The 27642-nt window shown below is 39.2% G+C and overlaps 1 protein-coding gene across 4 annotated transcripts in view; it reads right to left on the bottom strand.

The window, feature by feature from the left end:
- LOC108063845 (uncharacterized) overlaps positions 1–27642 on the bottom strand; it is an 89737-nt gene that overhangs the window by 38550 nt on the left and 23545 nt on the right. For 2 of the 4 annotated variants that reach the window (XM_070218500.1, XM_070218499.1), the window contains one exon: positions 18583–18655. The exons of the other annotated variants lie outside the window; for them this stretch is intronic. The gene's annotated coding sequence lies outside the window, so the exon portion shown is untranslated. The remainder of the gene's footprint in view (positions 1–18582; positions 18656–27642) is intronic. 4 annotated transcript variants of the gene reach the window in all.

Consider the following 27642-nt stretch of genomic DNA (forward strand, 5'->3'; position numbering starts at 1 on the left):
TGTGAAACGTTTTTTAATGACCGAAATATTAAAATAAAAGGTGATACCTCACCGCCATTTGCCCACCTTTTCCCTTTTTCCGCTTCGAATAATTTGAATGCCGTTCGTGCGGCGGCCTTTTGTTTATGGTCAAATATAAATTTTTCGCTGCTCCCCTTTTTATTTTTTTCCCCTGTTTTTTTAGGGGCGGTCTTATGACACTTTTCATTTGGCCCCCGGCGGCGTTTGCTTTTCTTTAATGAAAAATTAAATTAATGAACGCACATTTGTGGAGCTCCTCATTTTCTTTCCTTTTTTGCCTTTGCAAAAGTTCTGGCAGGCAAATTAATTTGGCAATTGCAATAAAACTTTTCGCAGCAGCACAAGCAGAGCAGATTTTGCCCATTATTCTCGGCTAAAAAGATGGCTCTTAGCTGGATGGCTAACTAGTATAACCGTGTCCTCCTGCTTATAACCAAAGCCATTAAGTAAATTGGTCGAAAGTTTGCTCCTCCTTCTGCGCCGCCTTTCGTTAAGGGTTAAGTTTTGGAGTGGGAGAGGTGTTGGGTTACCTAATACCCGTCTAATTGGCTGCCAGGAGATCCGATTTCCCGGATGAGAAACTTTAAGCCACTCAGCCCCTCAAGAAGAACGAAAGCGGATTGTTGCAATGGGCAATAATTGCACTTTGACACGACCCTCAGACCCCTTAAAAACTCTTCTTCTTCTGGCTGCTAAAAATCCACCCCGGGTATGAAAATGAAAAGACAATGGACAATGGTCCATCCCATCCAGGCTGCACCCCTCTTTTCCTTCACACTAATAAATCCTTGTCACAATATCCCTTTGTTTTGCCATCTTTTTTCACTTGAGCTGCGCAGGGGGAGCATCATCATCCTTTTTGAATTTACAGCGCAATAATTCAAAACACATTCGCTGACTGACAGACGGAAGGCAGAGAGATGGAAAGGGATGGCTACATGGCTAGAGAGATGATGATTAAGGTCCTGTCGGCACGCAAAATCAGCAGAGCACCACAAACAATATGCCAGATGCCCATCGTTCCTCATCGCCATTATCCTCCCATCCCATCATCATCATCCGATTCGAGCGCCATATGAGTCAGATTAATCAGAATAATCGAGGAATCAGAATAAAGGGAAAGCAAACTATTTACTGAGGATCAAGAGGGGTCTTAATTAATATTTACCGATGCGATAAATAAGGAACCACTTGAGAGAAGAGAGATCGTGAGATTAATAGTTCTGGAAAATTTTTATTTCTAACATCATAAAGCTCAAGGGTGATCAGGATTCACAGAAAGTTGTAAGCTGTAAGTTGTTCTATAAGGTATTTTAAAATGTTAACTACAAATTCCAGCAGAACTGAAAATGAAGCTTTATCAGAGAGAGCTAGCTTGCTAGCAAAAAAGAAAGAAAAGAAAATCCTGGGAGCAGGGCTAATAAATTTTAACAGTTATTTATGCTAACAAACATTGCTGAATAATTCAGAATGGAATGAGGAATGAAGAACGTAAGGCGAGGAGATGACAGTTGGAAATTTAACAATATAAACGCCACATTTCAGTCGACTTGACTTGGAATGGGAATGGGGATGCAGGATGCAAGTGAATTTCGCTCACTTGCACTCGGTTCAAAAGTGCCACTCTATCTCCTAAACGTACCCCCTTCTTTTCTACTATCCCCTTCCCTTCCCCTTTCTCATTCACAAGAACGAGCACTTTTGGGATACTTGAACTTTTTGTGTTGCTGCTCTGATTTTCCCTCATCCAGTGTGCTTGTCTCTTGTATCTTTAAGTGCACAAAAAAAAAGGATATATATTTATATATATGTAGATATATGTAGCCCTGTGAGTACTTAAGGCTTTCTGTGATGATACTTGTGTGCTTAATTCCATTTTCATTTTCATTTGCAGACAACGCAGAGGACAACAGAAGAAGCGGCAGCGAGGATGTTTTGTTTGAGTTTTCAAAGGCAGGCGGCTCGGCTTTTCTCACACAGTTGTGGCAGACATTACTCCCCATTACGATACCCAGCCATTTGCACTTTTCCGCTTTTCCACCGCGTGGCCCCGGGAAATGGGTCAATGAAATTTAATTGGCAAGAAAATAGGATGCTGCGGTGCATTACAGAGTGTGTATACTGTAAACTGCTGTGATCGCAACGTTTTCATGGCAATAGATAGGCTAAATCAAAATTGTGAGATAATTATTTCGAAAAGCGTGGGAAATATAGTTTTATCGTTGCGAAAAAACAATACCAACAATTTATAAAGACTGTGCCCATAATTAAACTAGCTTACACACTCATGTATCTTGTAGCTTTGTATTTAATATATGATTCCATGAAATTGGAATCCAATTCGATTATAATTCTTATAAATGGACTTTATTTTTCTTGAGAAATTGAATAAAAAGGGGACTACTATTAATTTCGGAATTTTCCCAGCCGTGAATAATTTTCCATATTCATTTTCCACATTCACTTTTGAGCCCAAAGTTCTGTCCCCACTTCTAGCATCATTATATCCCCCGCCCTCGTAAATCACAGCTAGGTGTGAAATTAAAAATAGTTTCTTCTGACATCTAAATGCGATTGTCAGTCATCTTCACGCCCCTTAAACTCCCCGACTTATCGCAGGCGTGGGCGCCATCGAAAATGAATTTATGACATATACACACACATCATTCAATTTGGATTCGGATTGGGGGGACTCACATTCCGATGCGTGCTTTCGGGCATTCATTAGGCGGAGTGGGGTGCCAGATGTGGGCGCAGTCCAATGGTCTTCCATATTCTTAGGTCCTTGGATATTTAAACTATTATTAAAATTAGTAAAATTATTTTTCAGATTTTCTGAAAGTCTAAATTCTATTTGGCTGTGTTTATTAATACCCATCGAAATGTAAAAGAAAAATAAAAAATCAGATGATTCATCGAAAAGTTATGAGCAAATAAAGGTGACTGAATGCAAGCAGTGCAAGCAGTCGATTTACTGCTGGCATTCCTTTAGCTTAATAACGGGTATCTTTTTATATTAAAAGATCAAATTGATATTTTCTTTAGGCACCACCGGAATCTTTCCTCTACACTGAAGCACACCTGGAAGCTGAGTATCTGTGTATCCATCAGATATATGTGAGTCATAAGTGCCGCCACTTCCGCCTGCGAGGGTTCAAGAAACTCCGAAAAAAAACCCGCCTGAGATTTGTGATTTAAGATTTGAGGTTGATGCCTGGGGCGGGGGCATTGAAAGCGCTTTAAGTTTTTTATCTCCCAGCTCCGCACTTGGGATCTTGGATTTGTACTTTACCTCCTACTTTGCTGGGGTCGCTACGATCGCTCTTTGAACTCGGATTACGTCTCTGATTGCTTCTCCCTTGGATTCTTGCCGGTGGTTTTTATGATCTGTTCTTAAGGTTTTCATGGCTTACTTTTTGTTATTTCTTGTTTACATTTCTCTTACATTTACATTACTTATAAACTTTAAATAATCCCTAAAGATTTGTGTGTGTTGTTCCCCTTCTTTTAAAACTAACTTTCAGTCATATTTTTCAAATTATTTTTGTCTTTAAATCAGGGAACGAAAATAACTGTTATTGTAAATTTTTCATACAAAAAAATCACGCACTTAGAAGGGTCCTAAAAATTTTTTAAATACACCACAATTTTTATTAGCCATTGTAGTTTACAAATCCGTAATGATTTTTATTTTTTGATTTTTATAATAAAACTCAAAAAATAACTGTTATTTTTTGATTTTTATGAATAACAGTTATTCCCTTGACATTTTTGAAAAAATGAAATAATTAAAAAAAAACAATACCCGTGCTTTTTATAACTTACTAAAAATTTGTTAAAAAAGGCAACCGCGCATATTTTATACCTATATTTTTTTAAAATTCTGTTTACCCACAAAATCGCCATAAATCAAGTTTGAGTTTTATTTTGATCACGACGAATAACTGTTATTTGTCAACTTTTATTATAAAACTCAAAAAATAACAGTTATTCTTTGAGTTTTACTTTACAAATCAGAAAATAACTGTTAAAGTGTGATTTTTAAAATAAAACTTATAACAGTTACGTTCCCTGCTTTAAATCGAAAGTTAAAATTTATATTACACTTAACTCCTTTTAACTACACATAATTTCTCAGTTTATCTATTTTTGCTTTTATTCTTTCCGAATTACACACATTTTCCCAGTGACTGTGAGCTTCGTTCCTGACCTTATATAGACATCATAGCTTGACTTGTCCAACTTCACGTTCTCGCATGATGTCACCTGTTCTGTTGCGACCTCCTCCTTCAGTTTTATAACTCTCCCCAGCTTATTCATCGATCATTCATCTATTCATCGGGGTGATGGCAAATAAAAAACTATTTACAACAAACGAATCGGGGGAATTAAAATTAAAATTGTGAACAGCAGCAACTCTCCGCGTTCGATAATTGACTTGGGCTTAACGCAATTAACAATGGCCGGGAAATAAAAAAATCAACGCTGAAAAAAGCTGACAAAATATATGTATGTACGAAAATAATGAATAATCTCCGGCAGAAACTTTGGGCTGCGTGGGGAGTTGAACTGTTGGATTGTTGGATTGCTGGATTCAATAACCGACACGGCCATAAATATAAACATGAATATAAATAGCCGGCACAAATAAATATGAGTAATCTGCGATGGTAGATGGTCGATGGCAGTTGGTAATCCTCTGAAGGTTCACTCTGGCGGAAAGCGCTCAAACTAACCATGAAAATTATCAAATAATCGGCCTGCCCGCCCACTTCCGGGTTTTTCGACCAGATGTGCTTGCTGGCTGCTCATCATCGTTATCTTTAAATATATATATTTTTAAATATATGTATGATCGCCCTGGTCGCGATCGGTCAGCAAGTGGATGGATATGGCCGCAGGTTGGCATAATCACCCAGCACATTTCGCGGATGAGCGACCCCCAGAAATTATGCACAGCAATTAGGTAAAGCGTTGGAAAAACGAACAGTTAGACCAGTTGGTACCCTTTAGTTTTATAATGGAATTATCGATAACTCTGTTAAAAATTTATATTTTTAAGGAGGATCTTTGTGATTAAAAGAGTGGTGGCCAGCAGAAACGCTGGCAGCGCAGCGGCAGGGAAATTTTTTATCCCATGGATCCTGCGTGAAGCCTCTGCTGGCCACCACTGGATTATTTATTATAATACTTGGGTATCGAATAAAACTATTGTAAGCAATATACCCTATGGAATGCAGGGTATCACAAAAGGCTTATTAATTAGCTGATGAGCACCCGCTGAGGTCGTGACTTGGCCAACAACAGCTTCAAACTGAAAACGAATCTTGTATCGTTTGTTTTCTGTTTTTTGTCCAGGTGACGTTTACGTTTTGTTTACAAATAGAATAAAATTTAAGCAGTCTTCCGAATTCTGGGTGATCGAATCACAAACTCCCCGTCCCTCGATGGCTGCCATCCTGCTGTACGGAATTTGCCTGGTCCTATCCATTCTGCTGCTGCTCGTAGGCGTTGCCTTCGGACCACTGAAGCGGCTAATCCTCCGGAGAGGCCCCGTCCAGTTGGCTTTGGTGCCGGCGGCGCCATCTAGCGGAAATGGCGGGCAAAGTGGCGTAGAAAGAAGAGCCTCCTCCTTCTACGATCCCTTGGAGCAATCGTCGTGGCACAAATCGATTCGTGAGCACATTCGCCACTTGGCCCGCTACGTCCATGTGCCACCCGATTTGGATGAGGCGGGGATGCCCGAGGAGCTGCATCGCCACATGCAGGTTTTGGCCATGCTGCAGGATCTCTTCCGGACGGGTCATTTGCAAAGGACCTCCGTCGTTTCGGTTTCCGCCTCTGCGCCGAATCTTAATCATGACCAGAGTCGTTGAGGGGGAGGGAAAGAATAATACTATTCGAGTCCATGTGATCCCCAATTAAATTCGGTGCTTAAACCCAAGTCATCAAGGAGTAATCATTTCCTTTTAGGCCTTCCTAATAGAGTTTTAATTGCTTCGAATGTTTTACTGTTTCCCCACGAAAGGAAAGGAAGTGGTAATGATTAAGGTGGGAACTTATTACAAGGATATCGCATGACAAGCCCTCATCAAGTAGAACAAAAGGATACATTTTTATTTAGTGTCGAAGAGAGATTAGAGTATCGATATTTTCGATAATTATCGAAAAAAACATTAATTAATAAATTATTAATTTTAATAGAACTTCTTTAGGCTTCAATCTTTGTACTTACAATAGGTATCGATTATAATTTTAACAGCAATTGTAAACAATAAAAATATCGATAGTATCGATTGTTTTACCAAATCAAAATCTGATAATCAGTGTTGGCTTCCTTGCCATAAAATATTCTTTGATTTCATTTGAAATGTAAACCGAAACTGGCAAAAATAACCCAAACACCCTGAAAAACAACACAAGCTAATGGGGAGGCACACCGGCAAAGTCCCCACGCCGTTCAAGGACCAAGGACTCGCCAGGGAGCGGCTGCTCAAGGACCCAGAGTCGCAAGGAGGAAACAGGAGGATTGACATGTAACTGTTTGTCACACAAAATTAGCGTCGGGCGTCGAGTGCCGAGTGTCGGCAACATCATTTATCAATGTATCAATTGTAAGGCGACAGGCGACAATAAAAACAAAGCCACTCCAGTTGGCAAAAGTAGGGGAAAAGTGATGGGTTGGGCAAAAGGGAAAAGGGCAAGGGTAAGGGTAAGGGCAAAGGGAAATTGGGAAAAGGGAAAGGGGAAAACAGAAGGCGAGCTGATAGCTGATAGCTAATAGGGAAAAAAGTCTGCCAAGACGAGGGTTGACAATTGGCAATTGGAATCGGAATCGGATTCGAAGACATGTTCCATGTTGACGTGGAATTTTCCAGATTTTCCGCAACGCGTGAGTGAGGATAATTAGCTGGGGATTTGACGGGGGTTAGATTTGAACATAGATTTAAAAGTTCTTTGATTTATAAATGCATTACTTGAATAATAATCAAAGTTAGCACAGGAAAAATACTAGAATATGTACCAAAATATATGCAACTTTTATTTTTTTTAAATGGTGCCTAGGATTCACACAATAAAATTTACAACTGAAAGTGCAGTGCTAAATGTTAAATGCTAACTGCCCACAATTCATTTGCAGAGCCCCATAAATCTGTCATAAGCAAGCAAAGTCGACCAAAGTCAAGTGATCACTCTGTCAGTCAGTTCTACCCTCAGCTCTAAGGCCATCTCGTCCACATCCACCTCATTGAACTGACATTTCAATGACATTTTATCATACTTTACTCTAGTGTTTGGTTTTTTGTTTCTTGTTTTCCAATATTACTTCTCTCGCGCACGTGGTGCTCTGCATACTTGAAGAGCTGTTCGCTGGGGTCACTATTTATATTATATATTATATATACCATCCTCCAACATAACCATCGTTAATATTATCTTCGCACAGCCATCATTATTGTTATCTTCACCCACATTGAAATGCAGTTTCGTTTCGTTTTTCGATTTTCGTTTCACGTTTTTCGACACGCTCAAAGTTTATTAAACGATGCCCTTGGCTCATTGACTGAATGACTGAATGGGTGAATGAGTGGACGAGGGGATTTCAATGTTTGGCTTTCAATTTGGCTTCGATCAAGCAGGGCTGTGAGTAAATATTTATTTATCCAGCGTTTGGCAACCGAAGGTCGTTTCTTGGCCCTGGCTCGAAATGGACTTGCCTAGCATCTAAACCCCCCAATTTGTCGCATTTCGTGCACACACTTTAATTAATATGAACATTTTCAATATAAATTTTAATCGTTTAAAATATAAATATTTTCCAACAGCTTAAATTGTTTTCATTTGGTCTGGTATGTTAGCTTTTTCAGCAGTATTGAAACTCATGCACACATCTTTAATTGAATTTCCTCTCATAAATCTGGTTTATCAATCGCACTTTCCACTTATCGATAGACAATCGATCGATAAAACAATTGTTTCGCCTCAAAATTTCAACACTCATCGATGGCGACACCCGGTTGAACGAGGCTAAACAAAAACGAAACAAATCTCGTAAAACTCCACTTGACACTTGTCTCCATCGAGTGTCGTTCTTGCCGTCTCTTTCTGTTTGCCTCGCGCCCTCTCTCTCTCTCCCCCATTCGAGTCCCATTCCCATGGTGCGTTTGACGTTTGCTGCTGACATGTCAGCAAAATTTTAACTGGCAATTTGCAGCAGAGCTCGCGAGCTCCTGTGCTGCCTCCTCCGTTACCCTCCTCCTTTTTCCTAGTTTTCCCCGACTTTTCCCCTTGTTTGGTTTCTCTCGCAGTTTCCCTCGCATTTTCCAGCCCCATTCTCGCACGTAGCAAAGTCCAGACAGACAGACAGTTGGACTTCCCCTCCCTCCTCGACACTTTTCCATGTCTGTCTCCATCTTTTCCTGCCTGCAACAAACACGGCACAATATGTTGCTATGTCGGGATGTGTGTGAATGTCTGGGTGTCTGAATGTCTGGATGTCTGGGATATGCCTATACGAGGAGTGTATAGCCCTTCTTCTATAGCCCCCACTTGAGTTTTGTCAGCTTTTGTTCATTGGGTGCGACTGTTGTTCTACACCCACCACTCCACACCCACAGCTCTTTTGGTAAGGGTGTCAAAATAATTTGGGTTGTCATTTGTTTGGCCCCTGCCTCTACTGCTGTTCCTATTTGCCGCCCCCAAGGTAAAATTGTGAGAACCTTTGGTCAGCGAAAATGGAGGGGGTTCTAGAAAATAAAAGAAGGGGTGGAAAAATATAAAAAGCTTATATGAAAAAAAGGGATCAAAAGGTCAAGGGGTCAGAGGGTTTCATAAAACAATATTAATTTTGGGTTTTTATATCCGAAATGGTTATAGCCTATAGGTAAATCAAAAATAAAGTAATGGTCCCAGGTTCAAAACCACCCACAGTATAGAATTTGTTCACATAAAAATATACGATACTATAAAAAAACATACTATAATTGCTTTTCCCCTTCTATAAATTTGGTATTCCATCCGAAACATGTATTTTTTGTGATTTCTAACTGAAAAAAATACCTTCTTGAGCTGCCTTCTACTTCCAGGAGCTAAAACAATCGTTTTGATTTATTAGATCATCACCATACCAGGCACACACGATTGTTGTGCCGCCCCAAGGGATTCGATTCAGCCTTTTTGTTTGGCTTGAATTTATTTAGCCTTGCGTTCGATAGTTCCTTCATAAATCATTGCCTTTTTCCGTACGTTCGTTCATATATGGAACAAAAACAATCTCTGATTGATGGAGAACTTTGAACAGAGAGAACAGGAGGAGCAAAACAGGAGCATGAATCGCCCAAGTGTCACTTTCCACCCACAAAAAAAGGAGGAGTTAGGGAAAATCCCTAAGCCAAAAGGCTCACTCCCTCACTAAACGCCAACAAAACCCCTCTCATCATCATCATTTCGCCTTTGTTTGTTTGCTAATAGCTTGTTAGCCATTTCAAAAACAATTTTCTTACTTACACATTCCAGCGACGGCACAATGGCATATAAACAACAACATTAGACAGCAACATGTGTAGCCCATAACTTGCCACTGCCCTGCCCCTTTTTCCTCTTTCCCCCGCCCACTGGCCCACTGACGCCCCTTTAGCATGTCCTTTTTCCTGCTCTGTCATATTTCAAGGCAAAGAACAAAAACGAAAAGCACAGAAAAACAGAAAAAGCGAGGGAGCCAGGAAAAGAATGGATGGAAAATAGTGAGGGAAAAGGAAAAGTGGGGGAAAATCGGGGACACACTCACACACACAGGCACATATCGACAGCTCCTGCCATAAATTTAACAGGTAACAAGCGACACCCCAATCCTCAGAATGAACCAAAGCCAAAACTTCTGCGGACTCCAAAAAAAAGTGCTGGCCGAATGTCATTCATACGCCATGTGGCACTGGCAACTCGGAAAAGAAAGCAGGTGAAAGAGATTTTGATCGATCGTTTACTATCCTTCCAAGATAGGATAAATTCATTAGATGATGACTGATGCAGGAAAGACAAAAAGTTATAATTTGATTATGTTTCTAAAATAACTTATTTATTATGAATGGCTTTCGCTCTGCCGCTCACGTAAAATGTAGAACCTTCTTTTTTTAAAGATCCGGCTCGAAGGATCATAACTTATGATTCATAAGGATCAACGAATTGATCTTGTGAATATATAGCTTAGATTATTTGTAAGTTTTCTCTTTTCCATTTGAATTTCGAATAAATTCTCTTTAATTTTATATTCTTAAAAGCGTTGTCCAATTAAACATTATTTATTATTATATTATTTATTCCCAGCAACGCTTTCCTGCCTGGTAAATGATACCCCTGCTCAACGCTAAACATAATCTGCCTGAAATCCCATCCCACCCAGTTCCTTTCCTTTGGCTAACTTCAATTTTTGCCAGCTTGTTGCTAATATATCATGACAAACGAAGGGTTGTTCATCCTCCTCCTTCTTCCACTTCAGATTTTGTTTTTTGTTGTTTTATTTTTTTACTTTTTGTTGCTGTTGTGGCTGGAAAAGCCAAGCCAGGCTGTTACATTTCCCCCGTCGTTTTGTTTTCTGCACAAACTTTGTCGCAAGTTGTGCCTGTGCCTTTGTCGCCTTTTGTTTCGCCTCTTTCAACCCTTTTTTTCCCCACCCGAAACACAAACACATCCGGTGCTGAAATGCTGAAATACTGAAGCACTTCCCCCCGCATGTGTTAATGGCAAATTAAAATTCACTTAAAAACATTCCACTTTAGTTTCTAATTTGAAATTTCATTCCGAGACTACTGCACTTCCCATTTGGCTGGCTAGCTGGCCCTCGTTTTTTATTCAAATGCCAAAAATCCTCGTTAAGAATTTATGATCCGAGCCACAAAAGCCGCAGACACCGCTCATGCAATTTGCATCCTGTGGGTGCTCCACCCAGAAATGGTTTAACGGGCTTTTCGGGGGGGTTGGGTGTTAAGGGGTTTTTACAGAGCGGGTTGTCAATAATAAATAAGCAATGCGGTAGGCAAAAGGCTCAAAGTCCAAGAACGCACTCTCGAATACTCTTAACATAACATATTAAATTTAAATAAGTGTTCACATAAGTTGGTAAACTTCTAGCACTGAGATCGATAATAATAAAAAATAATATTCAAATCATTATTTTTTATATTTTCGATATCTTTACAACATTGATTCAATAATAATTCAATTAAATATCGAAAAATATCAAAATATCGATATTGTTTCAAGTTCTACCTGAAATCCCAATAATTTCCACATCATGTAAAAACGGCTTTACCCATTTTTTTTCCCACCCATCGTGAGGGTATGCAAAGTAATGCAAAAAATTCCCAGAGTCCGTGTCTGGCTCTTAATATTTCCTTGTCCTCTGGGGGGCGTCTTAAAAGCTTCTGTTCTGTTTGGTTCGGTTCTGTTCAGTTCCGCCTCCACTCCGGGCACTTTCTTTTACCACCTCAGCTATCCACGTGCAGGGAAAACGAACCAAAAAGGAAAACCCCTTTAGCCCGGAGAAGGAGTCTTGCTCAATTGAAATCAATTAAAAATCAATCAACTCAAATGTAGTGAAAAACAATTTTTAATTGAAAAGCAGGAGCTGAAAGTGGACGAAGGTGGAGGTGAGTTCCGGAATCCGGGTTCCTGAATTCCGGACTGGACCTGGCGGCACCTGAGTGCTGAGTGCTCAATCCCAAAGTTCAAGTGGCTTCCACTTCCACTTTTGCAAAGAGAATAAGGACACACACACATGGACATGAAGAGCTGGAGAGCAGAGTGCATGAATATTTTATGAAGATAAATAAGGATAAAAACTTCAAACGACCACGAAAAGTGGTCGCTGCTTGAAAATGGACCAGTGGGTTGAAATGCGGACCACTGGGCGTATGAGCAATGAGCAATGGGATTTGGCATTTGGCATTCGGCATTTGCATTGCCAACCAATTGAAACAGAAATCAAACCAGCACTTTGATTGCCAATGCGCAAAACTTTTCACCATATGGCTCAAAAAATAGTGGTTAAAAGTGTGGGTGGTGGGTGCCAATGGGGCGGCAAAGTGGGTGGTGGCTTTCTTATATGTGGAGCATGGACAACCGCTAATGTTGTCTGCGGCCAAGTTGGAGCAAGAATAAGTTTTACCCGATACCCTTTTGTGGGGCGTTTGGTTTCTAGGGGTATATGTGCATCTTAGAAAATAGAAAATATTTTATATTTATTTATATGCTCTTCTCAACCGTTTATGCTTACTAATATAATAATAATAATAATAACATCAAAATAAAGGGTACTAAAGTAGTCGACTTCCTTCAATCGCGTCTCCCTTTAATGAACTTTGGACATCGGCTGCATTATGAGCCGAATGCTCCAAACAAACAAACAACAAACAAACTGCAAACGGAAAAAAGCCAAACTCATTTCAAAGCTATTAGGCGAAGTAGGAAAAACCACCGACACAAATACTACACAAAAGCACAGAAAAAGAACTATCAGAAGAAGCAGAACAAGGATTATATACGTGGAGAACTGAAATGGGAGTGGAAAATGACAGTGATGCCAGTCTAGCAAATTAAATTAAACTTTAAGTCTTTTAATCTGGATTAATCTTTATATTTTATTACCCATTTTCTTTTTCATCTTAGAGTTTGTTTTCTAATCAAAGTGAATTAAAACGATTTTATCGATTACTGCCTTACCACGATATTATCTATATGCCATCACCTATAGGTGATGAAAATGTTAATGCTATCGACATTTATCGATTAATTCGATAAGTAAGTTTTCATCACGCTGGCATCTCTATCGCTGCTGCAATGATTCCCTTTTGGCAGGCCTCGTGAAAACATTCTTTTCGTGGTTTCGACCCCCATCCCTTATCACGTCCCACTTACATTTTGTGGAAAAGGCGTTCATGCGCTGGAAAATCGCTACCCTCAACCCACGCCTCTCCTTTGTTTGACCCAAAGGCCGCCGACAGGGGGAGCCACTCAATGTAATGAAGGTCATTACAAATGTACTTTGAGCCGTACAAAAAGTGCGTAACTAAGGGCAAGAACAAAAACGTGAGGGGCAGCAGGCGCAACTCTCTCCATCGAACGCATTTTCCTAATACCCCGTCCGCCGCCTTTCCCTTTTCCCCTTCCCCTTTCTCATCCCCTTTCCATTTCCCGATTTTGTAGGCAGCTTTGGGTCATTAGGTGACGCCTGTCCATGAGCACAAAACGTAATTAGTCGACGACGACGACGACGATGACAGCGAAACACAGAAACATGTAAAGTGGAGCGCTCCACTGACCCAACGAACGATCCATGGCCCACTTTTTGGTCCCCTCTCTCCGACCATCACTTTTCTTGGCCATTGATGAGAGCCAAAGTCTTGGCAAAAAGTTGGTAATTAGGATGTTTGTGCTGATGACAGACAGCTGAAAAAGGCTAAAGGATGAGAAGGACTAGAACAGGATCTCCATCTCCGATTCCCAACGGGTTTAAGAGGGTCACGGTGACATTTTTAAATTAAGTTGACATCTTAAGTTGAACTTGTTTAATTAGATTTTATCATTATAATCAAGTCAACAGTGAGGCAACTCGAAACGGCTCCCGGCTCCCTTTGCCTTTTGCCCGGTGTCCTTGAACTCGAAACTAGAGATTTTCTCCCTCCGAAAAGGGGAAAGGCGAAAGGTGAAAGGGCGAGCCTAATTAGAATTTGCATTCGCGTTGCGTTGCAAATGCTAAACAGAATCCCCCGTTCAAAGGTCTTTTAAGCAGAGATTTAAGGGAGATATTTCTTCTTCTCCCTGGGTAATTTGATTTGATATCACAACGATGATGAGGATTCCCATCTCCCCTTCCTTTTCTCAATGGGATCTACTTTATCTCCATTGCTACGCCTTCAGAGCCAATCAATTTCTGAATGCAACAATGTGAGTTAAGCGCATTTCGTAGCCTCAGCCTCAGCTTCAAGTTGAAGTTGCACATTTGCAACAGTAAATCGCATTGATTGTGTGGCTGCCTTCTTTCCTTTTGGGCATCAGCATCAAAGTGTTAACAATGAAATCGAAGCTGAAGCTGAAGGAACGCCTTCTGCGAGAATCCTTTGCCTTGAATGAGGAAACGAGGAATAAGGACTTGGCTTTCTCCCTCTCAATGCGAAAATGTGGCAGATGCCGAAAGGAAACTCAAACGGAATCCTTTTCCAATTCCGCTGATGAAATGACATATTTTGCTCACACAAAGACGCTCGCTGCTGAACATTGTGTGTCTAGTCTAGTGATAATAATACATATTTTTAAATGAATAAATCAGAAATTAATTTGACCCAAAACAAACATTTTTACAACAATGTCTATCTAACAAAAGAGGTTTGTGGTATTTATTGTTCTTTCCAACAATTATAGTTTAATGAACTACTTGAGGTAAGATTTACATTTTTTTTATACTAATCCTTTGACTTTAAAAAAGGTTTCTTTACATTTTTATAAAAATGTCTCTTAAAAATGTGAAGCTTTTTAAGATTTAGTATTAATTAATGATATCGGTTTTTTATAATGTGAAAAAAGGGAAAATTAATTGCTCTTTCAATTTTCAGTGTAATTTTCAAAATTTCTCTTTAAAATGTTCAGATTGAGGTATTTTTAATATAATATAGATTTTTTTCTCTGTGATTTCTCTGTGCAGGCTCTCAGCATCCTGATGCGCTTCAATTACTTAAGCAGTCAATGCCACACAGCAAAGCAACATGGTAACAGCAACAGCAACATCGCAACATCGGCAGGGAACATTGAACGCTGAAGTGGCGACGACGTCGGAAAGCGACTGGTGTACTTATTTTTAAACGTATTAAGGAAGCGGCGTGCTAAGGAGTTGCCAGCAACAAAAACATTAAATGGCAACAACGAAGAGTGAAGAGTGAGGAGTTGCAGTTGCAATGGCAATTGCATTGAATTAATGATGCACGTGCAACGCAAAAAAAGGGGGGAACAAAAAGAGGGTTGCAAATGTCTGATATCGACATTCAGTTGACTGCACTGCACTGTCTGTCTGTCTGGGGTTTTCTCTTTGTTTTCATGCGGTTTTATTTGCATTTCAGGCGATTTAAACGTGCCTTAGATTTGTAACATATTTTATATCATATTATTCAAAAAGTTCTCATTACTATGCTTATGAAAAATTGAAATGAAAAATTAATTGCCTTAACTATTTTTGATATTTCTGAAGATATCGTAAATATCGAAATTATCAAAATAAAATTATAATTATGAGCCATAAATATTTAAAAAAAAAATACCTTTATCTGTATAATATTTTTGGTCGAAAGTCAACCGTTCTTAAACTTGGCAAATCTTCTAAGCTTCTTTGAAGAAGGACATTACCACACGGCCCTTTTAACTCTTTGTTGGCCATAAATTATGCAAAATTCTTCTAGTTTTTTTGCGGCTGCTTCGCGAGAAGTGTCAAAGCTTAAAATTTCCCTGAGCAGTTTAGGAAGGAGGAGATTCAAACCCCTCTTTGTCGCCACCCCTGGTGACACAATAATTTTGCAGTTCAAGTTTGGATTTCCCGCACTTCGCTTTACTTTTTGACAGCCATAAATTTTCGTCCGGCATGAGAATTCGACAGCCCAACCGAAAGAAGAAGAAAGAAGGACACCAAAATTTGCCCATTTTCGCAGTCGGACTGCAAAATGTTGGGGAATCTGTTTTAGCGGAATGAAAACTTCCCGAGGACTTGCACTTGCAGTTGCAACTTTTCGGCAAAGTCCGATCTTTTCGGGAAAACCCCCTCGCCCCCACCACCACCTGTTTGTTTTATCCCGTTATGTGTGTAGTCAAAACAAACAAAAAGTTTCCACTTGAAGTTCCCCTATTTCAAGTTCCTTCACCCTTTATTTATCCTATTTTCCCGGATTTCTCTTTCGTTTGAGGCAGCAAAGTGGTATGAAAAACAAAATGTTTTTTATTCAAGTTTTTATTTAAGTTGACATTTGAGAAGCAAAAAAAGGAGGGCTTTTCCCAAGTAGCGCATTTATGAAATCTATTTAATATTAACGACAGATTTATTTAAAATATAAATTTAAAGCCCATCATTAATTGGATTCCTCTCACTGCCTTTCCAATCAAATCGCATAAAAGAAATCGAATTTAGCTTGGCAAACGTTGAAAAGTTTACCTCCATCGCAAATCCATCAATTAACTACGTTTCCTGGAGCCCTTTATTATTCTCCCTACAGGATATGAAGAGGAAAAATCGGAAAAACAGGCTGCGCATTGTAATCAAAGGCACTGCAAACCCATCAAGACAATTTTTAATGACGCCACGAACAGACGGAACAAGATCCACGTTTGCATTTAGCCCGAAAACCCTTCCCCGCCCTCCTACTTCCCTGGAAAACATCGCCCCCCGTTGTCTGCTCCCCTGATTTTCCAAATCCCTCTGTTCCTTTAAGGGGGTGCCTGATGAATAGCACAGCCTGCATACAGAGAAAGAAAAGAAATCGAAAGAAATTTGTATACCCACAGAACAGAAATATTTTCAAAATATTTAATTCAAATAAAGTAAAATTTATATTTCTGAATATATCGAAAATATCAAAATTAAGTTGTTGAAATACTTTCAAAATATTTTATTCGCATGAGAAATTCATTGCCCTAACTAAAATTGATATTTCCGAAGACATCGAAAATATCGAAATAAAAAGTTATCAAAATATCGAAATTATCGAAATAAAATTTTAACAGATTTTTCCACGTGTACTTGTCAGGATTTTCACAACGCAACAAATGCAAATTGTTGTCATTCAGGGATATCCTCCTGAATTGAACGGGGGGTGGTAATCCTCCTTTTTCAACCAACAAGGACGCATGATTTTTGCGGTGTTTTTGTGTATATTAATGCGGCTGGCAAAGTAGCTTTTAATTAGCATGTTGTCTGCGGCTGCAATTATCCCCCCACCCCTCTTTTGCAACACGCCCCTGGATTTGTCGTAGTCCCCCACTTGTTTTTGGGGCTTCTCAATGGGTTTTCCAGGTGGCAGGAAGATAGTTTGAGGTTCGAGGCTCATCGTGAGTCAAGGGTTTTCCCCTTTTTCCCGGGAAAATGAAGGGCGGCGCTTAAAGTGGCTTAGGCTCCCGCAGAATGACTGCAAATAAGCTGCGATACACAGAGGTTGTATACGATAATACCTTCACACAGATACAGATACTTTGCCATCCTCCAAACTTTTGAGGGGATTAGGTGATTCGGTTTTGGTTTTGGGGGAAAGCAGACGAAGAGGTTCTCAATGGGGATTTGGATTTGCCCACAAAATCTCTGCGGTTTTGCTTACAAATTCCATAATGATTCAATGACGCTTGAGTAAGACGAAGGCATTAAGTGGGAAATGGCAGGCAGGAGGCATGTTACCTCTAATTACATTACATTCGAATGAAATTAAACGGAAGTCTAAGTAAACCAAAACAATGGGATTAAATTGAAATACCGCATAGATATTCAAGTAACTACAAAAGTTGACTACATTTTATACCCTTATTTATCATAAATATAATATTAGTCTCAAGGGTCCTGTTTTGTGTGTAGTACATGCTAAATCAGTCGACATAGTTTTTTCCCACTTCCATCTACATTAATGCTTCCATTCAATTATCACCAAGAACTTTTATGGCTACCGATCTCGTTGTTCTCCTATAGCATCTATAACTCTGCAGTTATTACCCCCCTACTACCATTTTTCCAGCTCTCTTCCCTTTGGTTGATTGAAGTTTGAGGTTTCACGCTAATTAGATGGCACGCAGGCGCATGACACAAAATGCTGCTGATGATGGCGGGAAAAAGAGCTGGAAAAATGGGGGGAAAAAGCAGTAAGCAAGTATGTATATATGTATGTAGTATATATACAAGGGAGCTGCAATTGCGGCTATGATTATTAGGCATAAAGTGTTGAGGTTGCTTGCTGCTTGTTTCTGTTGTTTTTGTTGACTTGGCCCAGGCCTAAGTAACACGATTTTTCTTCATTATTATTTCTTGGCACGCGATCTGACAAGTTTCAGTGCACAGAAAGAAAAAATACTAACAAAATAGTCTCTATAAAATACTACCTAAATAGTATCTAAAAAAAAATAACAAAATAGTATCTAAAACAGAATAGTATCCAAGTATAGTATCTAACCAATTACTAGAATATTAAAATATTGGTAAAACAATTTTACGATGTAGGTTTAGGAGTTATGCTTTATGCATGTTTAGAAGAATATATATTACAAATCTTCTAAAGTATTTTTCTGAATTTATAAGACATACATATTTTTTTTTTCTGTGCATCTACACAGGCATAGATGCTTTTGTTTTTGCCGGACTTTGAGACTTTGAGCTAGTCAAGCAAGCTGTCGCCATCGCCTTCGGATGTCGTGTTATGCGATTTACATCGAGTGTTGTTTTCTGGGGAGAGCTTTCCACTCGACTACCCCACCACCCAACCCACTACCCCACCTTTCGATGTATAACAATGTGTGTATATATAGATTTAGAAATTATAGTTGATGGCTTACTTGCAATTAGCGACGTATGTATGTTGCTGCCGATGTTACTGCCTGATATGCCGCCTTCGATTATACTGTCGATCTGCAAAGCAAACAAACAAATGGAGAAACAAACATTTATTGCCGGTCGAGGAGCTCAATTATCGTTAATTAATCCCCATTCATCGTAAAAAGGTCGCCATCAAGCGAAGCGATGAATCAATGTTGCACCACTTATCGATCGTATATACTACTAATACTAACCAGTAGCTGGTTTAAAGCTAATAGTTTTCTCTAAAAACTCAATGATAATCATCAGTGACTCAAACCGCAAATGGTAGGGTAAATATTACTCATAGTAATCATCATCATCGTTTGGAGAGTACATATTTGGAGATAACAGAAGCTAAATAGCGCTTTTAAACATAATAATCGGGAGATAACACCTGTGATAAGTGTAAACTTTAATGGGGCAAAGACAAACTTTAAAAATGTGACTTTCGCTTAGAACTTGAGAATATATCGACATTTCGATAGTTTTCGATATTTACTGTTCTATTAAAAACAACATGTTATCGAAACTATATAGCCAAAATATTTATAATTTTATCATCTTATAATCTTATCAGCACTCGATTATTTTCTTAGTTGATATCATACTTTGAAACAACTATTATCTATTTTATCGATTTATAATTTCTTTTTTACAAAATCTGGTAATTACCCCAAAAGGCCCATGAAGAACACCTGCGCTTTGCGATAAGACCACTTTTATAACTACCTTTAACGATGTAGCAACTTGCACTACTTATCAGGAAGCCGAGCGAGCAGCAGATATGGATTAGATTAGATATCTAAGTTAATTTCCTTATCTTCTTTTGCCTGCGACGCTTGGATTTTTCCACAAGGCTACAGGAACTAGGAACTTACGCAGATTAGATCACGTATAATAACCGAATATAACCCAAAAAATACAGCTAGTTAATTTCTAATTTTTCGGTTAGAGATTCCCACGAATTCACCCTCGATTATTTTATTTTTGGGCTAAGACAGGACAGACAAGCCCGCAATCTTATCTTTCGCCCATTTACGATTACTGGCCTTATCACGTGAAATGTGGAAAAATCGCCGAGGCAAAAAAGAAAATAAATAAATATGGGAATGGAAAAAATCAAAAATCTCAAGCGCAAAACAAAATGCGCGGCCCCAAAAAAAAATATATATATAAAAAAAGTGAAGAGGGAGGAGTGGGCAGCAGACATTACATTTTCTGCTCCAAATACGCTTTTCACAATTTTCGCACACACACACACTAGGGAGAGACTTTTCATTTTACTTTTGAAACGAGTCGTACGCGCAATGTTTGCATACGTATGTTTGTAGGTGGGTGGGTATGTATGTATGTGTAGGTTGGCCCAGTCAGTCATTCAGTCAAGTGAGCCACTGTTTTTTTTTTCGCTTATTATGTTTAAAAAAGTGAAAATTGCATTTTGCTCTTTGCTTTTTTTCATATGCTGTTTTTGTTTGCCTTTTGTGTTTCTAATGCAGCTGCAAAATTAATTCCAAAATTTTATGGCGCTGTGGGTGATAGAGGGTTAAGTTTGTGTGCTTTCACAGCTGGCAGCATTTGTCCAGGAAAATATGGAAGAAATGAGAATTTTAAAGGCCTTTCGATTTATAAATTTTAAGATTTTTTTTTGTAACTTATAGAAAACTAATTTCTAACATTCAAAACCAATCCGATTGACTTGAATTTCAAAACAAAATCGCCTTTCTAATTACTAAAACTTCAATAAAATCCATATCCACTTCCACTCCATTTCAATATCCTGCAAATTTGAAATCAGTTCCATTCCATTTAATTCGCCTATTTCCGCATCCTCATTTCATTCCATTTCAATTCCATGCAATTGAACTCATTATCATCTCTTTTAAGAGCAATACCACATCATACAGAGAGTATTTTAAAAATTCGGATACGAAAAATGAAAGTTTTGCGTTAATTTCAAATGTTTATTAACGCGATTATCCAGCATTAAATGTTCGTTTGAATTGCCCGCGTTGTTGTTGGCGGTTGATGGTTGTTGGTTTTGCGGTTGGCATTTGAAAATGTATTTTCAGTGTTGTCGATTATTTGGAAAACGGTTGAAAGCGATGACATCTAATCAATTTGCGACGTGCGTCCCCGCTTTTCCCCGTTTTCCCCCGCCTTTTCCCATGGTTCGCTGCGTTTGCTTGACGGCTGCAGTTTTAATTAAGTGTTTAATTAATGATGAGGCTCTCAAAATGGAAAATGGAAAAGGGGTGGAGGGCGGAGAAAAGGGGTGTGGGTGCCCAGGCAATTGAAACTGAACTGCAATTGCCATTAAAAGAGGCAAATGACATTGGATTGGGTAGCGAACGCAATTAAAACATGCGAGAAGTTTGTGCTTTAATTTCAAGAAAACAATGCAAAAGGGTGGTAAATTTTGTATATACACAGAAATAAAAATTCGATATGAAATAGGGTCAATTCTATCTTATTTAATTCCAATAAAAAGGCGATATGGTTTAATCATGTCATATAAAATACCAAATGTAGTAAACATATTCGTTATGCATATCAACAAGATATGAAATTGACCAGCACATATCGATTAGATATTTAGTCAATTTTTGTTCTGTGTATAAAGTACATGTTTTCTTTTGAAAAGACTTTTGCAACCTATTATATTAATGTGTAATATTAAGTTTCATATTAATTGGGCAACCATTTGGCACAGTATTACATTTTTACTGCACTACATATAGGAAATATATCATTTCATATAGCTGTTTTATAAATGTACGTATATAAATACACTCTGGTCTGCTAATTGGACATGTGTATATAATAAAACAAATCTTGGGCATAGAAATCATCATCAGTATTAGCCCCTATATTACGATTATGCTTTCCCTTTCCCGAAACTCAATAAACGGAGCCGGCAGTGAATCAGTTCACTTATGCAATTACACTTACACACGCACCCCTACGAATTTTCCCCGAGGGAAGGGTCTAGGGTCTAAAAACACAGTTTTTCGGCAGGGAAATCGACGAAAAAAAAAAGAATGAAACGCAATCGCAGGCTGTTTATCTTTAGTCCTTCCGTTATGAGGGTCGCTCGGGGAAAAACGGTGGGGGAAAGTGAGGAGGAAAATGGTCCTGACCTTGCCACGGGGTCCCCGCTGACCACCCCACCCACCCAAACATTTTCAGGCATTTTTCATTTGCATTTTCAATAATAATTCGTTGGCCATGACTTTGCAAGGGTTTTTTTTTTTGTTTTCTTTGTTAGTCCCTCTCGTCCCTCCGCTCATTGCCAAACATTTATTTATTATATAGCCTTCGTAATCGTTTACGGCAGACGCAACAAGAGCAAAGAAATTATTCAATAGTGCAAAAATTTGGGCGGTAGTCGGTGGGCGGTGGGCGTGTCCATGCAAATGGAAATGGGAATTGTTATAAATTGTCTTGGAAAAGGTTTGAGGAGGTTATTTGCTGTCGCATTTCCATTTTTCGGGTTTCTTTGCTTGGCAAAAAAGAAGAAAGACAAGTATCTTAGAGATATTGTATCGTGTAAGCGATTTGCTCGAAGGACCAAGGAAAGAAAAGACAAGACGCTACCCAAACTCATGATGTAAATGTTATGGCAAAGACGACTTAAACTTGCCTTTGGCTATTTGTAATACAGTCTTCGCCTTAGATGGGCTATAGTTTTTACCCCTCCCCATCCCGATGATTGGGGTCAAATTAGAACGGTTCCAGAGTGGGCAGCCTGGCAGCCAGTCAATCAGCTTCAGCTACAGCTTCAGGTTTTCAGTGCAAGTTTAGGGAGCCCACATCGAGAACCAGTTCGAAAAACGGAAACCCAACCTGATGGATGCCAATATATATACTCCCAAGTCCGGGAAACCAGTTTTTCCGGGGGCGTGGCGGCGCCCGCCGCAAACAAATGACCAATGCGCCAACCAAGCGATTTCCAAGGCGATTTATCATGGCCAGAACTCCAAATACAGAATCCACATTCCTCCTCCTCCTTTCCCAATTTTTGTATCGCAAATCGCAGGGAAATCTGCCAAAAGTCTCAATCTGTTAAATCCCGAGTCCCATCTGATTTCAGTCCGACGACAATCGTTGACAAAAGTGTCCAAATGCAAATTATTCATAAGCAGAGCAAATAAACAGCTTGGTTTTGCACGACAAAAAATCCGAAAATTAATGTTAAGGCGTGCCTACACTGGGAAAATCTACGTTTGATAAGATTAAACATTTTTTGAGAATCTTTAAAATTTATTTAAAATGCGTTATTTATATTTTTAGAAATAAAAAAGACAACATTTGTTCTATTCCTCTTTGATTTGCTAGTTTTTAGCCTGTCGGCATTTTGATATTTTTCAAACATTTGTGTTTTTCGGAAAAATCGATATATTTTTTTTACGAATTATTGTAAACATAATTATAATAATTTGTGGATTTTAATCCCTCTAACATATCATCGAAAAGACGATGAGCCATATTTGTTTTCTCTGCAGCAGAATTGCGTTCCAATGTCCCCTGTTGACCATAGCTAAACCAAAAGCCAAAAACCGAAAACCAAAACCAAGAGACCCAACCGCAGCAGACAGACCAATCTGAGTGGGAGTCTGAATCAGATTCAGAATCAGAATCTGAATCCGAATCCAAGTCCCAATCCCTCCACTTGACGCCTGCGGTTTAACCCCTTTTCCCCGCTGATATAAGCTGCTTAACTGTTTGTGCTGCACAAATATGTTAAGCGGCGGCGGATTGAGAGGGGGCGTGGCTATATATGAAGGGGGAAAAATCCCAGGTGAAAACGTCAGAAGTGGCAAATATGGGGGAGTGCAAAAAAAAAGGGGACTACTTTGAAAGGAGTTTTTTTGGTTAGACAGTTTACAAATAATGGGATTCCGAATACAAGTATTAGTTTACCAAGGATATGCGGGAGTACAAATATTTTTTCATAGCTACACATAGATTCAATTTAAAAAATTTCTATGGATGAATTGCAATTAAAATTTTATATTTCTTTCAATTGATTTTTTTTGTTTTCCAACTAAATCATCCAGCGAATCGAAGATCGTTTTTCCACTTTGGCGGCTTTCCCTTTTTTGGCTGGCCTCCAAAATGGAAATTGCAAACTCCAACGAAATTGCATTTGCGGGAAACCGAAGCCTTTGCCGCGACCTATCTCCGTTTTCCCCCTCAGAAAATAAAGGTGGGAGGGCTTGTCACTTTTGACATTTCTCGCCGGGCCTTTTAACGCTGAACGCTGTAAACTTCCCAAAAAAAACTAAAAACCCAACAAAAAAAAAAACTCAAAACTTGCGCCAAAATCGAGGAGAGGGATCGGTTTTGGTTTGGTTGGGCAATAAATCTGCCGTCTTTGTCTTCCAGCAGCTGTCTGTACAAAGGAGCCAAGGATAAAAAAAAATAACGGGGGTCAGAGTGGGAAAATGGGAATGGGAATAACTGCGCCTGTTGCGGTCGCAATTTTCTGTTTACATTTTGCATTTTGGCCAAAATTCAAACTGACAACTGGAGGCAGCCTCCAATTGTGACTGCAAATTAAACGTTTTCTGGGATTGGCAGCTGAAGATATTGGTGCCCCCTTCACCCACGCCACTGTTATTTGCATTGAAAAGTAAAAGTTTCTCAATATTGTTCGGTTCGCTCTTTTATGACTGCAAAACCTATATAGCAAAAGCTATCTATCATAGCGGAGCACTCGAGATGAAGATGGAAATGAAAATGAAGTTGCCTTGTGCAACTTTCCCCCTTCTAGCCCCCTAAAAAAAAAAGAAGAAAAAACAATGAGCGATATGGCGAGCAGATAAACGAAACGAAAAGAAGCGAAATGAAACGAAGTCATCGCGGCTTTCGTGCCTGAAAAATTAGAGCTCAGGCTTGAGATGAATTTCCACATATAGCCAAAAATATAATATAAATTCGTATAAATTATGGCAAATGAGTAAAAGTCGGACGACTGCAAGATACCCAGCAATCTTTGTTTGCACCGATAAGTATCGTTTGTGAAGAGATAACACCTGGCAGTTTATTAGCTGCTACCAAGAAAAAGATAACACCGCAGTAAGTGATTCTTGTTATAACCTATCTAGGATTTGCTCTTCATTACTTTCAGACTCTTCTTATTAGGGCTTAAAACTTATCGATATTTTCGATATTTTGACAATATCGATGTTTTCAAGGAAAACCCCAAATTAACTATCGCGAAATAGCAACCTGTCGATATATTTTCAAGCTATACCTCTTATACCTCCTGCTAAAAGGTTTTTAAAATTTCCATACATTCGGTTGGGGCTGGAAGATTGGTTTATGGGTCGCTGACCATTGGCCCCTGGGGCATGTACATATATACCTTTATATATAAACATGTGGCAATTAAGTCAAAGGGGCAAATAGCAAGTAAAAGCAGACTTAGGCCGCACTCTTAACTTGGCAAACGAGCAAACACATTCGGATCATGTTCGGCCAGATTTGCACATATCGGTTGGTTGACTCGGGTCAGGGCTGTCTAATTGAGCAATTGTCTATGTTTTGGTCCAACTGGAAACTGAAAACAGAAAACTATAAACTGAAAACTGAAAACCAACTGGAAACGTGCCATGCAAATTGGCGAGCGTCATGCGAGTTGCACAGCCACGGCTCAATAAGATCGATCTCGAAAGGAGATCCCACTCTGATAATGACTTTGCACTGCACTTGAGCTCATCTGATGATCTCTTCGAGTCTTTAATCTCCACAAGATGCACAACAAACGAGGAAGATTGTAAGAGTTGGATAGAGACTTGGAGATCCCCTTGGGATGATTTCAAAAACTCAAAAAGAAACTTACAAGGTTTAAGGAAATTCAAAGGATTTAGCTCTTCCATTTGATTTCGTTAGGGGGCTCAGACTAGTTCGCATAGATACGAACAAACGGACATACGGACAAACGGACATAAGGAATTTTAATTAATTAAAATAAAAAATAAAAACAAACCGGAAATTCGTAAATATCAAATTGTCAAAATTCTTACGCGTAGGAATACTACCATTTATGGATTTTCCTATTACCGATCCTCAATATTTACGGTTAAATGCGAAACTTGTTGCATAAGTCTTATGAACGAACCCACACTCAACGCCAGCGAGACGACTATGACACGACAATTTTATCGATCGTCGGATGGGAACCTCCGCTGGAATCAACTGGGATCCACCCGCAGTTTCACTTTGTTTGTTTGTTTGTTTGTAGGGGAGATAGATACGAACGAAAATCATGAAATTTTATAACCGTCCATCGATGGCAATGCAATTTTCACTGGAAGCGAAAATGCGGCGAGCAGACGACCGACCTACATGGGTGCGGTATTTGAGAAGAAGAGGGGCCTCTGTATTTTTTTTTTCTTCGTTTCTTTTTTCCAAAGAAGCTACAATCGAGCCAAAAGAAGCGAACACAAAGAGCGCTTCAAACGGTCGCGCCTCAATGCACAAAGGCCGTACCCTCACCCTCCTCCGCCACATTTTGGTTGCAGTGTAATAAGTCTACCATAGTCCTCCTCTTCGACTGCCGCGAATTTAGCTCCGCGCTTTGTCAATATAATCTGCTTTTGCTTTCGATACTCTTTTGAGCTTTTTTTCACCGCAAGGGGTGCATTTGGATTCCAACTTTGCAGTTGAAAAAAATATCAAAATCAATTTGATATTTGAAGTTTGAGCGGAATATAGTTTAGTTTAACTCTGAAATCTAAAAATAGTAAAATAAATTTAATAATATATCTGAAGTTTATAAAACATATATAAATAATATGAAAATTTTTGAAAAATCCATTGATAAATCCCCGCCAACTCGGGTGAAAAGAACAAGGAAATGTGATATTTTAAAAGTGTGCAACTGCAAATTCTATCGGTTTTTGGCGGTAATTTTCTGTCGTATTTTCACATGTAGTATTCAAAAATGTATTCTACTTCAAGTTTTACAAATTACATTAATCCTTTCGGAAAATTATAGAGTATTTCAAGTTTTGAGTTGGGAAACCTCTACTTTGGTTGCGCCCACTTCCTCTCTCAGGCTGCATTCACTATTCCCCGGGGTAAAACATGAACCAAAAGAGGAGGCATTTTCAGGCGATGACAAATTTCGAGCCAGTCGAAAACAAAGCAGAAAAAGCGAGAGCAAAAAAGTAAAGACAAAATAAGGCGGCGAAACATCAGCTTCATCGGCATATCGTCATCGTCATCGACGGAGGGGTCGACGAAAGTATGCGCAATAATCGAAAAACGTCGATGAGCTTAGTGGGTTTCCCCCTGCACCTCACCATCCCCCAAAAATTCAGAATATACAGAGGGGACAGCAGCCTCTCGCTCTCGCTGCCTGGGAAATTGAAAGCAACTATGGTCGAAAAAAGAAAAGGAGAAAAAAAAAAGAAAATATTTTGAATATTTCCACGTGCATTTGCATAAACGGGGGAAAAGCCGGGGGTGGACTTTTAAGCGTTGACAAGCCCTGGGCTCCCTGCACTTCAAGCTAAACTGAAGCCCAAAATGCAGAGATGCAGAGCTGCAGCAGCAAAAAGCTTTTTGGCAATTTGCCCTCAATTCGCCTTCTTTTTTTCGTCAAGTGGAAGCCCAGTCCCATTTTACATTTTCCGCAAGGCAGACAGCTTTAAAAGGTGCAGTATTCGCGCCCTTAGAAAAAAATAAGGAAAAGGAAGTAAAATATTAAATATAATAAGCGGGGGAATCCAAAAAAAAGGGAACTACCACTGTGGAACGAAATTAAGTAGAATGAAAATATTCAAGAATTACTAAAAAATTAAAAAGAATTTGGTCTGTAGAATTTTCTAATATTTGGTTCTTCTATTTTGTTTAGTCTTACCACCAAACACTGAAAATGTGCCACTATTTCAGTTGCAACATCGTCCTCGTTCCATTTCCACAACCACAAAACCCACTGCAGCTATGCCAGAACTAAATGGAATGGAACACGAAAAGATGCCGACACTTGGGTCAGCAGAACTCTTCACCCCCTTCGAAACCCCCTCCAA

This window comes from Drosophila takahashii, chromosome X, assembly GCF_030179915.1.
Source record: "Drosophila takahashii strain IR98-3 E-12201 chromosome X, DtakHiC1v2, whole genome shotgun sequence".
NCBI classification, from domain to species: Eukaryota; Metazoa; Arthropoda; class Insecta; order Diptera; family Drosophilidae; genus Drosophila; species Drosophila takahashii.